The sequence below is a fragment of the Acipenser ruthenus genome, chromosome 1, assembly GCF_902713425.1.
Source record: "Acipenser ruthenus chromosome 1, fAciRut3.2 maternal haplotype, whole genome shotgun sequence".
Lineage (NCBI taxonomy): Eukaryota > Metazoa > Chordata > Actinopteri > Acipenseriformes > Acipenseridae > Acipenser > Acipenser ruthenus.
In genome coordinates this window covers 114,728,205-114,746,064 of record NC_081189.1, presented here as the reverse complement: position 1 = coordinate 114,746,064, position 17,860 = coordinate 114,728,205, and the positions used below count along the sequence as shown (strand labels likewise).

At 36.7% G+C, this 17,860-nt stretch overlaps 1 protein-coding gene across 7 annotated transcripts in view; it reads left to right on the top strand.

Moving 5' to 3' along the window:
• Positions 1 to 17,860, top strand: part of LOC117421205 (C-terminal-binding protein 1) — a 173,980-nt gene that overhangs the window by 82,352 nt on the left and 73,768 nt on the right. Inside the window, exon 1 of one of the 7 annotated variants that reach the window (XM_034035302.3) lies at positions 5,746 to 5,764. The exons of the other annotated variants lie outside the window; for them this stretch is intronic. The gene's annotated coding sequence lies outside the window, so the exon portion shown is untranslated. Of the gene's footprint in view, positions 1 to 5,745; positions 5,765 to 17,860 lie in introns of those variants that run through there. 7 annotated transcript variants of the gene reach the window in all.

The window sequence follows — 17,860 nt, the reverse complement described above, 5'->3', positions numbered from 1 at the left end:
ACAATTAAAAGAAAAATTACAGGTACATGATTTAAACAGTTGTAGCAACATGTGGGGATGTGTAACGGTATATTTTTCAGAACCCTGCTACTTACTCTTTAAGTTAACAGAACACTGATGGGCTTTTACAAATTTTATCTCGCAGCTGGAGGAGTGAAAGCCACAAACAAACCACACCCAAGCCACACCCAAGTACTGTACAATACCCAGGGGTTTTAAATAGGTTAAAAACTTATAATGAACTAACTAAATCGACATGGTGTTTGTTTTGGAGAACAAATGCCTTGTTTTGTGGCTGTGTGCTACCCCCTTTCCTTTTCATAGAAGCCAAATAAATAAATAAAGATTTCAACACTCTTTTTTTTATCATTTTTATAACTTGCTGAGCTGTATTACACTATGCTCAGTTTTATTTAACGTTACTTACATTTTTGTACCTGGTATAAATATATTTACTGGCAAAAAACTACAAACAAGATATTCCAGGTCTCTGCACAGTGCTGCAATAAAAAAAGGAGTCACAGCCAACATGGAGATTGCTGTGTTCCAGGAGGGAGCAGACTGATGACAGAATATCTGAGCAATTCCCCTCTGATGGTTCCTGTCACTGTAATGCTAGACGTGACTGGGGAGTTGAGCAAATACAAGTGTTTCTTTAATAGGCAGTACACAGAGAAACCCCACAGGGGGGCCCGAGGGAGCTCTTCTCCATTTCAGCATGCTCAATGACTTGCTTGTTCTACTGTTTTGGAGGATCATTGCGTGTTTTCAAGGAATAGACTCCTACATTGTTAAACCTTAGGGGGTGAGGCTGTTTTTATTTTTTCCTCTCTTTCTTGCTTCAAATATTGGATCAGATTATTCATTGATACAAGAGCACAGTATTTATTACAACATTGTTGGTGCAAATGTATAAAGTCTAATCTGTAGATCGTATGGCTTATGAATTGAGGACAGGTTGGGTATGTTAGGTGGGAGCTAGGTGTGGGAAAAACTTGCATTCAGAAATTGTTGTTTTTTTTTGTTAATAAAAAGCATGCAGGTGTTTATTTTTAAGGATGGTCTCTTAAAAGTAACACCCATGGGATGGGATGCTGGACTTTCAGCTTCAAAACCATATGGGGTCTTCCATCAATTCTTATTTTGCCCCAAGATGTTAATACATCTACCTAGCTTCAACAATATTATGATACAACAGTATCAGTTTTTTATGTTTGTTTACCCAGCCCGTTTGAATAAACATGAATTCCAGGTGTTACATTCTCAACTGATTTTCATGCTGGTTAAATAAATAAATAAATGAATTATTGGCTTAAAATTGGTTTACAATTTATTATTATTATTATTATTATTATTATTATTATTATTATTATTATTATTATTATTATTATTATTAATACATAAAAAAATACCTACATCCTGTTTGAATTTCTGAATTACTAATGTAATCCCGGGGCTCAGATGGTCACTAGAGATAAGGAGCAGAGAGTAAATACAGATGGTGTGGCTTCATACAAATACAAATGGAAATGAAACCAGGAACAGAACATTTGCATGGTTAAGGCCGTGGACTCCCACAGCATGCATTTGTCATTGTTCCAGTTTGTATTGTATCGTGTGCACTATTTTATAAATGGGATTAGGAGATACATGTTAGGTGCATGATGTGTGGGAAGAATGTTCATCTCACAATTATCAGGTCCCTTTTGCTGAACATTATAAATATTAAATAACACTGTATATTTACTACTGTATAAACACTAAGGCCAACAGCTATATTTCACATGGATTATTACTGATATTAAACTATTATAGGGGTGTGCAATGTTTGAAAAAAAAACTTGTTGCCCAAGGGACAAAATGCTAGAAAAATCTACTTGCCCCCTCCCCTGTCACCCAAAAACATGCAAAAAAGTAGACTATAACTTGTAGGATTTTGGTTTTATTTAACAGTGAACACAATCAATCTAAACAGTTGAACAAAACAGACTGAATAGATTAAATTAGTGATTAACAGGGGCGGATCTAGTCTTGTAGTTTGACTGGTTCACTAAATTCTTCAAGATACACAAAAGGTTCCCTGTGACCTCACCTCACCTCAACAAATGTCTAACATACTTCAAGTAAATGTTTCTTTCAGTGCCGTCTGGAACACATTTGCTAGTAAATTTAAGTAACATACTAAGAGAACTACAATAATAAGCAATACTTGGGAGTTATTCAAATACAAAAATAGCTTCTGCCTGTTTTTTCCATTCTTTATAAGCTAGTTTGTTGCATCACAGATACAAAATCATTGCCAACTATTACTCTGCTTTGTGGAATTCTGATTTGTCTTGACGTTCTTTTAGTTTTGAAACTGCCGTGCCCCAGATTTTTAAAGGATGTGTATAACCTGTCCGGTCTCTCTGCATTTTGTACTGTTTTTCTACCAAAGTGCACACAATATTTACAGTAGGCTCCATCAAATTCAGCAAAGACAAAATATGTTTTTTTCTTTTGTTTATTTCTGTATTTTTTTAAACAGTGTACTGCATTTCACAGCAGTTTTGCCTCATCTATCATCTTGTCCCATGATGGCTAACTAGATGCTGCAGCAGGATCCTGGTTTCATACCCTGATGGCTTTTAACACATAAACACATTGCCATGAGATTTACAGTCCTGTATTTTATTTTAAAATAATAAAATATTGTACAGATAATCTCATATATAAGCATTTCATTTCTATCATTATAAACATATTGGTCAATCTTCATGTGCAATAAATAACTAATATCGCTTCTGTCCAAATCAAGTAAAAAAAAAAGAGAGAGAGAGAGAGAGAGAGAGAGAGAGAGAGAGAGAGAGAGAAAAACTAGGTTAGCCCCACACTAAAATCGAAATATTTTTATTTTTATTTTTTTTGACAGGGAAAGTTCTTCTTGAAATGTTTCAAACACACCTTCACCCGATTTCCAGTTTGCGATGTATAGGGATTGGAAATGTGTCACTGGGAGGAGGTGGTTTAGATAACAAGTCTTTGAAAAGAGAAACGTTTTAGATAGATAAATTAGATACTTTAGGTCTCAATGAGGAGATTGATTGGTCGATGTTTTTGAAATAATTAAATAAGAATGTATCGTCAAAGGGGAGAGAGAGAGTTTACCTTGACAATGCATTGTTGGATTCTTCTGTTGTTTTTTTTAGGTTTTTTGATAATTTTCGATTTGTATTAAATATATCTGATGTAACATCTAGCTTTTTAGAGTTGATTAAATATATAATGTCAGTGATCGTTCTAATTATGAATTGTATAATCTGTTGCTTACATTGATTATTGTTTTTAATTGCTAATTCTGTAGTGATTTAAATCACCTATGTAATGTAGGTGGGGTTAAACACTCTATACATGCTCAGGACGGGCGGTAGGACCGAAACAATATGTTCATGTTTTTTTTAGCAACAGAACGAACATAGGAAAAATAAATAAATAAAAACTTTTTGTCCAATGGGCAAAGTATAATGGCAAAAACTTATTGTCCCTCACACAAATCTTGTTGTCCCGGGTGTTGGGCGATATGAATTGCACACCCCTGCTATTACCTTAGCCAGATGATTTGATGTACACAGTGCCTAAGCATAAAACAGCTTAATATTCCCCAACTTCCATTTTTTTGAAAACCAGAGTTTTAGGTGGAATTCTGCCTTGGCGAGTTTGAGTCTCATAAGAATTCTTCCTGCTTGAATTGCATTCTCTCTCTCTCTCTCTCTCTCTCTCTCTCTCTCTCTCTCTCTCTCTCTCTCTCTCTCTCTCTCTCTCTCTCTCTCTCTCTCTCCTCTCCTCTCCAGCGAAATCAATAACGTATTCAGTAGATGGAGAGTGTCACATCGATGCTATATTTAATTGATAGAATTTTCTCTAGGTCAGTCAGTCAGTCTGATGACCGATCGGAATAGCTTTGCAAATGAAGTACAGTTTGTCCACGTGCTTAGGGAGACATCGGTCCATGGATGTGTGAGATACGCAGATAAATGAGGTGTCATTGTGTCCGACTAGAACACATGAGTAAAATACAGAAACTAGTAATGTGAACCAAATTAGTGTTTACTGGAGATGTATGCAATACAATATATTACTAAGACAGAAGAATGTTTTAAAATTAGGTTACTTTTCAGTGATACCTCCAACCCTGTTTCCCTAGCTTTTTCTGTTACCAAAAAATCCCCAAAACAATAAGAAGCTGGAATGTGAATAAGAAGCTGGCTGAATAAGAAGCTGGCGAATAAGAAGCCATCTTAAGCATCGTACCAACAGAAGTGTGTTTTTATTTCGTAACAGCTTTTTTAAACAATTCACTGCTGCAAGTCATTCTTTTGAACCTTGACAAAGTCCATCATAGTCTTTTGTTTCAGTGAGGCAAAATATGTTTGCTGGGCTTCACTAAGTAACTGCCTTAGGAGAACTAATTTTATCCTTGTTTATCAAGACATGAATCCTCGCATCAGTAGCGCTGCTGTCATGGCGTCGACTCCACAGCGTTTAGGCTGACGCATGCGTCGTTGTTTGTTTGTGTGTGTGTGTGTGTGTGTGTGTGTAATGTACTGTATTTCAGAGATAAAACTCGTCAGGGAGCCGTAGATAATTGAAGTCGTGGATGAACGGGGCGCGGATAGGTTCTACTGTAATATAATATATTGTAAATACAGTTCAATCTGATATGACAGATTGAACAAAACAGACTGAATAGATTCAGTTCTTGCAGACTGGCTAAAAGTATTGAATGTATTCAGTCTTGAACAAAGAAGACTACACAGTGATCTGATTCAAGCATTCAAAATCCTAAAAGGTATTGATAAAGTCAACCCAGGGGACTACTTCGACCTGAAAAAAGAAACAAGGACCAGGGGTCACAAATGGAGATTAGATAATAACAGAAAATAGGAGGCACTTTTTTACACAGAGCATTGTGGGACTCTGGAACCAACTCCCCAGTAATGTTGTTGAAGCTGACACCCTGGGATCCTTCAAGAAGCTGCTTGATGAGATTCTGGGATCAATAAGCTACTAACAATCAAACGAGCAAGATGGGCCGAATGGCCTCCTCTCATTTGTAAACTTTCATGTGTTCTTATAGTATAATATAAGCCTGCAGAAAAGGAAATGGGCACATTTCATTTGCACCATTAAAGGAACAGAGCAGGGTGGTGGCTGTTTTCTCAATAAGAGCACTTACTGTGACTAGTTTGTTACGTAATTTTATTATTATTTTTTTTTTAATTTGCCAGAAAAAATGATTTGCTTTTAGTCTCAGTTTCAATGGTGCCCTGCAAGCCAAAGACATTTGGTGGACATTTGTTACAGACTGTTTGATTGATATTACAATCACAGTATCTAAATGCACATTGTAATGTAGAAGCAGATCTGACAGCTTTACAAAGAAATTTGACGTATGTGTTGTGTTTCCTAATTAATATGCAGTGCAGAAATGCCAACACATTTGTGATGTTCTTAATACCGCCACCATGTTAAATCAAAGTAGCTGATTTAAGTCTGTAAGTAAGAAAATATAAAGTAAGGTTCCCTTGAAAGAGGAATAGTTGGCATAGTTTAGGAGATCAGATTTCTAAAAACTGGAAAAGCTGGACCATCCCGGTGAGACAGACAGAGCTATTGAAACTTCCGGGTGTACTGATTGACTCTATTTACTGTACAGAGCAGTATTTGATGGAATAAATAGTGAACAAGAAAGACTGATTATCCTGTTAAAGGAAGAGAAGGACAGGTGACTATCATGATATGAATGTACTGTATTTCATAATCTGACACTTGAAAGCATTTTGTTGATTTACAGATCAGGATGGTTAATTTGGACTTTCTTAGTCATGTTTTACCTCAATTTAACAGGGCAGGGAAAATGTGAATTGTTTGCTTTAAACAAGTTCCTGAAATGTTTTTATACTGTAAAGTGCATTATTTAACTTGTGAGCATAATTTGCATTGCAGTGCAAGCATTTGCAATGCATTCCTTTCAGCTGGATTTATGCTTTGGCAGAGAAAACTATTGTGAATGAGAACAAGGCAAATTACAGTAGCATGTGGCTTGCAAGCTGGATCATTTTTATTCTCAGGAAACTTAACTTACTTTATTGAGACGTTGTTGCGTTGTTTGTTCCCTACGTTTTTTAATATTGTTCCTTTTTGGGGGGGAGGGGGATGGGGAGGTTACTGTATTTGAACAGTATATGATAGTAGAAGAACTCACTCTTGAATTAACATTTCTTTCTGGCAACATCATTTCTATTTCAAAAAACTACTTTTCTGTAATTCCAAAGCTGTTGGTAATATGCACCTGTACTTTGGAATTTTGACACTTTTATTGCTATGAACCAGAATTTAGAACTGGAACTTTTTATTGAAAGATGGCATATTTCCAGAGTAAAGTCATTTGCTGTATTTGTCCATAGCATGAGCGGATGTACAGTATGACAAATAGGGCTTCTGTACACTATAAGGTTCACCACATTGTTCCTCTTTGAAGAGGCAAGAAAGTCATTCTTGTGTTTTGTCTTATTTGTTATGTTAATTCTGTGATGTACACTGCAGCCCAGATCACCGTCATCTGCTTCACATCTAGGCACTGTGACAGCGGTCAGATGGAAAGTCACTTTTTAATGATATATTTTGACCCCAGCAGAAACATGGTACTGTAATCCCAAGGACTACACAAAGTTTTTTTTAAGTTAGCTTTTTTTGTTTGTCAGTCTTAAAACAGGTGCTGCTGGTGATCATCCATGAAGGTGCCACTTTTTCACTCTCAAACTTTTTGTTTATGAAGATAATTAAGTAAGAAACATTTCTAATGATTGCAGAAGTCTCAGTAGAAGCTGTCAGTTCATTTTCCTTGCCATTACAGTACCTGTTATGACGTGTTAACATATTGCCACACTTTCAATATTTACAGTAAACATCTTAGTCTTCTCACAATGTTGGAGACAGGGCTACCTTTTACCAGCTGGCAAACACAGAGCACAACTTGAGGCTTGATAGTACTGATAAATTAATACGTAGCCTTGATGTCATTTTGAGTTATACATACTGTCAAGACCATGACCTGCTGTGCCATACAAAATGCAAATTCAGTCATGCAATAAGAACTTCTAACACTTTTTTTTTTATCTGTTTCTGTACTGAATCTGGATTTTTTTTTTATTTGCTTCTCTTAAAGTGTCGAAGAAATGTTTACAGAAAAGCAAGTTCATCTTTGTCATTGTAAAGGAGCTTGGTAATCATATTTGTCACAGATTGTTGTGAGAAGCTACATACTTTGTGGTTTATTCTGTGCACACAGTACTCAATGCAGCTAGATAGTAAAGAGATGGTCCATTTAGAATATAGGGAGTTGTTCTGTAATGCATTAAATAAATGATTATGCTTTATTTTAAAAAGCATCTTCAGTACAGTTTCTCAGATCTATTTCTTACTATGTCTATTCCTTATTATTGGTTGACATTATTTATCTTTTAGTTGTGTCCAGTAAAGTAAATATGACACAAGGGGTCTGATTTTCCACTGTGGGCAAATTGTCCATGTAATATGTTTACGCTACTATTTAAGGGGCAGTTAGCCTGTACATTGCCAATAGAGGGAAGTATATACCTGAGGATTAGCTTATGGAGCAGCTAGTTTTTTTCCCTTTTCTTGATTCCTTTAAATAGCCTTGTTGTGTTATTGACAAGTGGTCTCATTATTTTATTATGTCTCCACCTCTCTCTTAACGACACCATAATGCATTCCGCATGAACACATTTGACATTTCCCATTTAAAATGCTCGCTCCTATTTATCGACTTTCAGGTCGTAACTCAATAAGCGAAAGTCACTTCAAGGAGCCCACAGAGATTTTTCCTCCTCACCGTTAGTATATTATAAATAAATTATAACCATTTGGAGGTTAGACATTCTTCAATTATGATGACAGACCCAGCTTTTCATACAAAGAAGCCTATTCACTTTTGTCTGGCAAGGGCTTTATCAGAATCTTATTCTTAATAAGAATGATGAAACTCAATGCTAAAGCATTTAATATCATTTTAGGCCAAGGCTGCATGGAATTGAACAGGACAGTGTTATTCGTCTTCAGAGCTATAGAACAAAACAAAACTTACATCCTTGCTTACTGCTGTCTGGATCATATGTCACTCGGCCTTGTCAGAAATTCTATGAATATTCAATGAGAGTTTTAATGCCCTGTCACCAGGGAGCCAGTATCTGTGTAGTAATATTAAATACTTTGTCATCTCTGCAATTTAAATACATAGTTTTGCTCATGAAATGACCTTTACTCAGTTCAGTGTTTTTTTTGTTTTTTTTAACAGGTTATTCTTGTTTATTTAATTTCCATTTGATGTGTTTTGATTTGCTGAAAGTATAAGCAGAATACTTGACATGCTCTTGTGGATAATGGGACCCTTTGTTAACAAATGGGAGGGATCTATTCAATTGATCTGCATTAAAGAGTTGGATCTAAATTATCGTTGTCAAGCTCTAAATTATCGTTGTCAAGCGATTAAAAATATTAATCACGATTTAATCTGGAGATTGAAAAACATTTAATCTCAGTTAATCATGGTTTTAATCGCATATTTAATTGATACAATTACTGCATCCATATCCTCATTTAAGTTTGTTTTATTATTATTATTATTATTATTATTATTATTATTATTATTATTATTATTATTATTATTATTATTATCGTCCAAAAAACAGCCCAGCATAAAAAGATAGTATAAATATAGTTTTATATTTATTTACAATCCAGCATTGTTGTTAAATTGTTTGAACCAACTGCTCAATCACAATGGAGTCAGTTGCCTTTACTCATAAACTGATGTTTTTCATTGCTGTTTTAAATAATAATAATAGTAATTTGAAATTATCTTTTATTAATGACTTGAAATTGCCTAAATAAAACAAAACATTCACAGAGCAATGGTTATATCCTCTGTAATATCTCTCAAGTGTATTAAAATGGTGAAGCAGGAAAGGAATTACGGTATGCTAAGAGGGACAAGACAGGAGTGCATGTTAATTGCAGAAGTTAAATGCGATTAATTGACAGCCCTAATATAAATGCATTAGCTTTACATCATTAAAATAGGTCAGTTTGTGTACAAATTATGACAAACCAACAGCACCGTGCATGTTCCTTATAGTCTCTAGTCTATTTGTTGTCTTATGCAGGGACATGTCACATTTTGATGATTTTAAACCAGCAATACTTGGATCTTCCACCATTTTTAGATCAGTTTGCATAATGTGCTTAGACTGTCAACCTATATCTTTTAATGGTCATGCAAGACAATTCATACATAAATAGATAAAGCAGGGAGCTGTTTTTATGTCCAAGTTCTTCTTGGAAACCAAAATGTTCTCTACCCACACAAATAGCAAAATATCTGCAATCTAAAGGTGGTTTGAAATGTCAGCAAACACTGTTTCTAGTGAACGGAGCGTAGGAGATTTTCCAGCAGAAATTCATTCAGTTGAAACATTTTCATTTTCAATGGTGCCCCGGGGGCACAGCAGAAAGTGACAGCAGCATACATGCAGTAAAATAATTGAACATCCTGTAATTACTTCAGTAAATCAGTACCTCTTTCAAAATGCATGGGAGTACAGTTGAAATTCCCCTAACATTACTACCGTAATTTTCAGAATATAACTTGCACACTTGGAGGAGAATTTCTGCATGTCATGTATTGGTTGCATGTTGTAGACAAGGTGAGCATTATACTGTACTTGTGTTGTAGTATACAAATTATGACTGGAGTTTAGGCTTGCAGTATAATGGAAAACTGGTGACCCAAGGCTTGAGGAAGTGCCAGAGAGTGGTACAGTGGGGTTTGTTGCTCACTGGAGCTCACCTTCTCAACCCAAGTGCTATAAAAGGCTTGATAATAGATATTTTAGTAAGAAACGTAATCAATACAATATCACGTACCAAGCTTTGGACTGCATGTCATCGTTTTGGTTTGATGACGAACGCACTTAAATATATATGACTTGCTGTGTGCACAATTGTACCATGTTAAGTTTCCTATTTATGTATCTATTTTATGATGTACACTGTACAGTATACGTGTTTTGTTTTTTCTTCCAAGTTATGGCAGGATAACTGCTCAAACTCTCGAGCTTTCACACAAACTGTTTTTAAAATTTCAAAAAATGTAAATTAAAAGTCATGATGGGCGAGGATATATTGCAGGTCCTGGATATTCTGTAAATACAGCTCTTGCACTTTTTAAAGGGTTATCTTGTTTGCTCTTTGTACTTGTATTGAAATAAAAACATTAAAGTTCACCCATGAACACAAAGACATTACTGTACTTGCATATGTGGTGTGTGTATCCTTTAGTGGATGTGTCTTTTGTTGGTACACAAATTGCTTGTCTGTTAATATCAGTGTGTATTCAAGTCCTGCAACCTGACATGCATCAGTGAGCAGAGGTTTTGTCCTAAAGACACACAGTCTATTATTGTATGTTATACTAGGGTTGTAAGGGTTTAAACATTTAAATGGTAAACGTGGGTAAAAAATATTTTCATTTAAAATTTGTATTATGCATTTAAACGCAACTTAACAGTAAAATATATTCTCAAATTATTTTTGCATATTTTCCGCAAAGATATGTTTCCCTTTCTCTGGTTTTCCCCTTTAAGGAAACCTGGTCTGTTCTTCCACGTGATCACTCTAAAGACATCTTGCATAAATTAAGGACAGACCGACTTCCTGCGTTGTTGTGTATCTCCAAAGATATTATATTCTCTTTGGTATCTCTTCACTCAGGCCAAACAAACAGTCACCATAGCGGTGTCGAATACAATAGTTTCCAGCATACAAAACTTCCCACTCTGGCTTCTGGTTCGGTCGCATTGCCTTTTTCTCAGGTCTTATAGGGCCCAATGGAATCCGTGTTAACGAGAACACGGACAGAATCACGAAATCAAAAGAATATTAACGCGGAATTAAGAGCTGTATGAAAAAAATGCATTTGGCAGTAGAGCATTAAGCTTGAGATTTAAATATTTGAAGGGAAAATGTGAAACTTTAATGGTCAGTACAGGCAGTGGCGTAACTTCAAAAAGTTTCAAAAGTGGGGGAGTGGGTGGGGGGGGTACAGTTTCTGTAGCTGGGTTATAAATGAGGCGGGGTATTCTGTAAGGGATAAACAATGAGAAGGGCTGAATCAGTGAAAATAATTCACCGTTCGAGTGCGTTAAATAAATGCAATCATGGAAAATAAATAGAAACCTTTTTAAGGACTTAAACAATTAGACAACGTTGTAGACTATTTTTAACATCTGTATTATAACACAAAAAGTACTACTGACATACATCCCGTTTTTAAAGTTAACAATACTATTTTTCACTACTATTAGATAAAACAAAACAAAATGAACACAAAGTCAAACCAAATGAAAAAAGTAGAAGCCTATAGATTAACAGTTTTGTGTTGTTCGCCTTGCCTGCGGTGTGCATAAGTTAATTTAAATAAAGCTAAGTACATTTTCTTAAAACGGTAAAAATGGAAATCAGGAAAAAATAAAATGGAAATCAGAACAAAATAACACAGATTCCATAGGGCCCTAGTCTTAGTACTGTACATTATTTCAGTAAAGCGAATAGCCTGTGTGATTTAAGGCACCTCACGACTCCATTCACGCCACAGTAAAACACTAATACATTGGAAAAGAAAAACATGTAGCTACTATTTATTTATTCATAAAAAGAACAGCAAATAAGATGTCTGTTAGAAAGTGCTTACACAGTTTTATTTGTCCATATTTTATTGTGTGTGTTCAACAGGACATCTGCAATACAGAACAGTTTATAATTATTCAAGTGAGCTGAACAGCCGTGAAAGAGGGATGCTTTTTTATGAAAAAAAAAAGGTTTTTGGTTCTCGACATATTTTGTTTCCTGCCAACAATATACAAGTGAATGAAACTAAAAATGTAATCTTGTGCACTGTGTTGAAGTTTAATTTAAATATTGAGTTGTTTTTTTTAATGTTTTTTCGATGTTGAATACACCCACTTTTTATGGAGCTTATGGAGAAATGGTACGTTGTACAATCGACTATGAATGTTTTTTTTATGCTATTAAAACAGATGACATTTTAGTCCTAAATTTCAGTCCTCCTTTATGCTTTTATGTTTACCATTGTTTGTCTTTAAGTGGATCTATATGGTACGCGCTTTGAATAACAAACCGAGGTTAAAATATGACTTCAAATACTGGAAGTAAAATATAAAAATATGAAATGAGTGAAAAATTAAATGTATGGCCGTTTAAACGGTTAAAAACCGGATTGACAATGGGTTTAAACGTGTAGTCAATTAAACACAGATTTACAGCCCTATGTTATACCGATGTTTAAAATGACTTAGGATGTTGTGTAGTCTGAGAGACTTTGAAACACAGCTGGCAGAACTCAAGGGCTAAAATGTTGATTTTAAATTGAATCTCTGCTGTATTTATTTATGTATTTATTTATTTATTAGCAGACGCCCATACCCAGGGCGACTTACAGTTGTATACAAAAAATACATATCAAGAATTACAGTACAATTAAGAGCAAGATGCTCACAAAGTACATTTGTTGATTTAAAGCTGTACTTCTTTTTGTATTTCTGGGAAACTTGAAAGCTTGTGTTTTGTAAGTGGTTTAACTGAATCATTTCCAGAACCCTGAAGGGTTGATTACAGCAACCACAACAAATTTACACGAGCTGGGCGGCAACTGTCTGTCTCACCACTGAAGCTTTGAACTGCATGTCATTGCTCTTATCAATTCCAAAATGGAGTTATTGCAACTCAGCTAATACTCAGCACGACAAAAAATCATTCTTCTTGCTGAACCTGATGGGCACTGTTCATTTTACTTGAACATATTGAATTGTGCTGTAAATACACCAATAAAGCTGAGTAAGGGCGTCTCGATGACATGGTCTACACCCAACAACGGCTCACACACACACACACACACACACACACACACACACACACACACACAGACCCACACTACCGAAACTAGTGGTATCGTCCCACCCCAGAACAATACAGATAACGTGAATGCACAGGACCTGAACTGATCGGGTTGCTACAATATATTGAGATATTATTTACATTGTTTTCGAGTACTCGAGTACTCTAACCCCTTTATTTTACACGGGTGACTCATTGAAGGCAAGTGATGAAAGATTTTTATTAAGATGCATAACCTACAGTATGTTGGCACTAGTAGTAGATGAATTACAATATATAGATATTGTAATATTACTTAAACAAAATTTACATTTAATAAAACAAGACAGTTTTATGGGCAAGCTTAAAATAGAAGCAAAAGATAGAAGGAAACAATTTGTTTCTCATTTTCTCATCCCCTCTATCTGTACGGTAGAGAACATGGCTTTCCCAGGGTTACGCATACAATACGGAACCAGCACTGCATCTCAAGCAGAGTACCTTTCTTTTTATTATTATTATTTATTTCTTAGCAGACGCCCTTATCCAGGGCGACTTACAATCGTAAGCAAATACATTTCAAGTGTTACAATAGAAGTAATACAATAAGAGCAAGAAATACAATAACTTTTGTTCAAGCAAAGTACAAGTGTGACAAACCACAATTCAATAATACAGCAGATAATAGTGATAGTGACATCAAGATATGATTAAATAGTGATAGTTACATCAGGATATGATTAAATACAAAGTACTACAGGTTAAACACTTGGCAGATTACGGTATTCTGAAGTACAGGATTAAATGCAGTAAAATAGTGGGCAGATAAGAGCAAAATAAAGCACATTTACATGAAGGGTGATAGTGTCCCAGGATACAAACAGAGGAGTTCTACAGATGCTGTTTGAAGAGGTGAGTCTTAAGGAGGCGCCGGAATGTGGTCAGGGACTGGGCAGTCCTGACATCTGTAGGAAGGTCATTCCACCACTGCGGAGCAAGGGTGGAGAAGGAGCGGGCTCTGGAGGCAGGGGAGCGTAGCGGAGGTAGAGCTAGTCTTCTAGTGCAGGCGGAGCGGAGAGGTCGAGTGGGGGTGTAGGGAGAGATGAGGGTCTGGAGGTAACTGGGTGTAGTCTGGTCAAGGCATCTGTAGGCTAGTACAAGAGTCTTGAACTGGATGCGAGCGGTGATCGGGAGCCAGTGGAGCGAGCGGAGTAGTGGAGTAGCGTGGGCGAAGCGAGGCAGAGAGAACACCAGGCGAGCAGCGGAGTTCTGGATGAGCTGGAGCGGATGGGTGGCAGACGCAGGGAGGTCAGCAGGGAGGCCAGCCAGGAGGGAGTTGCAGTAGTCTAGGCGGGAGAGTACCAGGGCCTGGACCAGGAGATGGGTAGCATAGTTGGTGAGGATAGCATAGTTTTGAGAGTGTCTGTCTTATTGCAACAAAAAGTGACACCTGCTAGCTTTAGGAAAAAAAAAACAGCTGTCTAAAGAGGAAAAAGAAGCCATCCAAAAGTTGGTAATCCTTTGCAAAAAGGGAGTTTTCTAATTTGCTAGGAAATTAATGTAATTGTGCAATCGTTAAACGTTAAGTGTCAAAGAAAGTGAATTACAGCAATGCAGTAGAGTGGAGTTGAACCCATTAAACTTCAGGACAGTTTGACGCAGTTTGCCGCGCTTGTGCCGTAGAGTAGGTGGAAAATATTTAATGTTTGACAGCTGCTAATTAAGCTGTCACAGAGAAATCTGATTGTTACCATACATCACATCGCGTAGGGGTTCAGGGGTGGTGTACTGTACTGTATGACTTCCCTTCAGAGTGAGTTCAGGTGTGTATACCCTGGGGCTGTAGACCAGCACCTGCCAGCCAGCTCCTTTGTATAAGATCGATTAAAGTAAACAGTTTTGAAGTGTAGTGTAAAGTTAAGGGCTGGTTAGCACAAATGTGTATTATTCTGAAGAATACAAGCATAACTGTCTGTTTTTCCAAATTCCATATCGTGTTTGCTTTTGCTTATCTCTATATCCTGTGGTCAACAGAGCCACCTTACTACCTTCTCTGTAGATATCAGAAACACCAAAAGCCGTTTGTACTGTAGCTGCTGTTGTTTGTCACTAACTGAATTTACCTTGTTTTTATTTTCCACATCTAGAAGAAATGACTAATAGCTGTACCCAAGTGTCATAACAGGGCTTTTTAACTTGCCGTCTGAAAAATGCAGACACTGACATTAAAGCTGCTTTTTAAAGTATCATAACAACGTAGCTTACATTAAACTGTCAAAATGTCAGCAGAAAACAAATGGTTTTGGGGCACACGGCTGGCTTGCAGGCCCAAAAAAAAAAAAACAAAAAACAGTAATGATAACAACAATCCACTCCACAATTCCTGTGCACGAAAATGTGTCGTGAGGTGAGGGTGTTATTATTATTATTATTATTATTATTATTATTATTACTATTATTATTATTTATTTCTTAGCAGATGCCCTTACCCAGTTCGTAGTGCTCAACTGGTTGGGCTGGCTCCGTCCTCCTCTGTGAGACACACTATTACTCTGTAATATTATCCCTGTTTATCTGTAGGCCGTTAACATTACTTTCAGGGATAAAGCTTATTTCTGGTTAAAAATAATAGTTGCCAATAAATCTAAAATTTAGTTTTAGAGTTTGGTATTTTCCTTTTAGTAAGAATTAAACATAAGCATTTAAACATGTTAGGAACTTTGTTGTTCGCAAAACATTTGATGTATAACCTTATGAATAATTTTGATGCCAGCGTACAGAAAGTGGGAAAGAAGGGTTGATAGTCATGCTGCTGTTAAGATACTGTGACTGGATCCTTACTGTTTTGTAACTTTAACAGCTGGTATAGTAGCCTGTGCGTGCTGTTACTATACCGTAATAGAACAAAGTGGTGATTATTTCTAATGTATTGATCCACCTGCGTTATCAAAGGCTTTGCTTGGTTTCATTTTGTTTTATGTAGTGAAAATATTTTGAACAATTTTGAAAGCGTTTTGAAAAGTGATTTTTTAGGCCCTGTTTTATGTTTTACAGTTTTATTTTTTTTTTTTTTTTTAAGTTTGTTTGGTTGCTGTGAGGGGTGGTGTAACACTGAAGTTGACAGAAATAAAGCGAGCCTGTCAGCTTTCAAAAGAAATTCCCAGTAAGATTATCATAATGCGTTCAAATAGATAGCCCCCACCTATATATATATATATATATATGAGTAGATCTTAAAAGTCAAAACATTAACAACTCAAACAGGATATATCTTGTCATCACGAGGTGTTAAGAGTGTCTCTGGCAAAGAGCCCCCTCTCCTCAGCCTTTGAAGACATCGAACATCATTCCTTTAGGGAAGAGATCATCTCCTAACTTTGAACTGCTGAAAGAATCGCTTGAAACATTGTTTGTTGGCGTTAAACAGCGGTCATACAAGAAGTGAGCATCTGAGCATGCAATCCTTGTGTTATTGCTGCAGTAGATTTCACTTTTTTTGTGCCTGAGCATGTTCACTCCTGAGGAACATGAGAGCTGGTCCTCTCAGTTTCTTTGTCCTGTTTGTCAGAGCAGGAAAGAGGAGGTTTTGGCTGTTCAGGTGTGGCGGTGCTTGGTAACCACTTTGTAAGGCAGGGCCGGGTTACTAGCACACAAGTGGTGTGAACGAGTGGTTAGGACAGGGCTTATTAAATGTCTGTCAAAAATTGTGGGGGTATGTTCTGTCTTGCAGTGCATAATTCTAAATAAATTCAGTAAATATCTTTTTGGCTCTACTTTTACAGTTAGGCTGTGTTGACAGCACATTCTTCTGTAGCATGCATGTAATACATTACAACTCAAAGGGACCACTTTTTCTGTAAGTCTCAGTCAGATTGTGAATTAGTAAAAGGAGCACTGTACTTGAATTGAGGGCAAAAGGGCCATGCAGTGGGGAAATATCCTTGATCAACTAACCTTGCACAGCACAGTGAAAGTGTTTCAGTGCAGCTCCTTCAGCTCAGGTGCACATGTGTCTTCTTGACACCATTGGAGAAGGCCAAGGACTGACATAATGCAGCTGAATTCCCTCCCACCAATACTGGGATCAGGGAGCTGCTCTTCAGAATAGACCGTATTTGTTTTCTGATGGTGAATATTTTTGTGGTCCTGTCGGGGCAAGTAACTGTCATGCAGCTCTAATTGGCCCTAAATGCTGTTGGAAGAAACAGTCAGGAAAAGAATGAAATCCATGTGCAAATTAAACAGCTGCGGCAAACTCCACTGCCTGGCTGCTTCTCTGCAAGAGCTTTCAGTTTGGCAGCGCTGAAGTTGCTGTCCTCCCAGTGAGCTGTAACATCTGTGTATGTTTCTAATTGATAGACCTTCAGCTGTATTGAAACTGATCGCTTGATGGCAAAAGATTTCCCCCAAAAAGACACAGTGCATGCTTTTGGTTATTAAAATTTAAATAGACTGAATATTATTTAATGAACTAGTAACAATACATTGAGGCAGCTAAATTATTGTTCAGGTATCTAAAGCCATTGGGTGTTTTCATTTTTGGCTACTATTGTGTGCATGTGTCGTGTCATGCCCCTTCTCCCCCCCCCAGCCCCACCCTCCCTGCTTTTGTAAGGCTGCTACACACTGGACACTAATCATACACAGAGGCGACACATTCACTTGCTGCATCTAGTCTGGTGTTAGCTGCCTTTTACATTTCTAACCTTTCGTTCTTATGCCTAAATCACTGCAGCATTGTGGTTTTCATACATACTGTCACTGAGCTTCTAAGAATGTGACTGGAGTTATCATCAAGTACTCATTTGTCTTTCCGATCCCCAGATGTTAATTAAAGATGAGAGAGCAC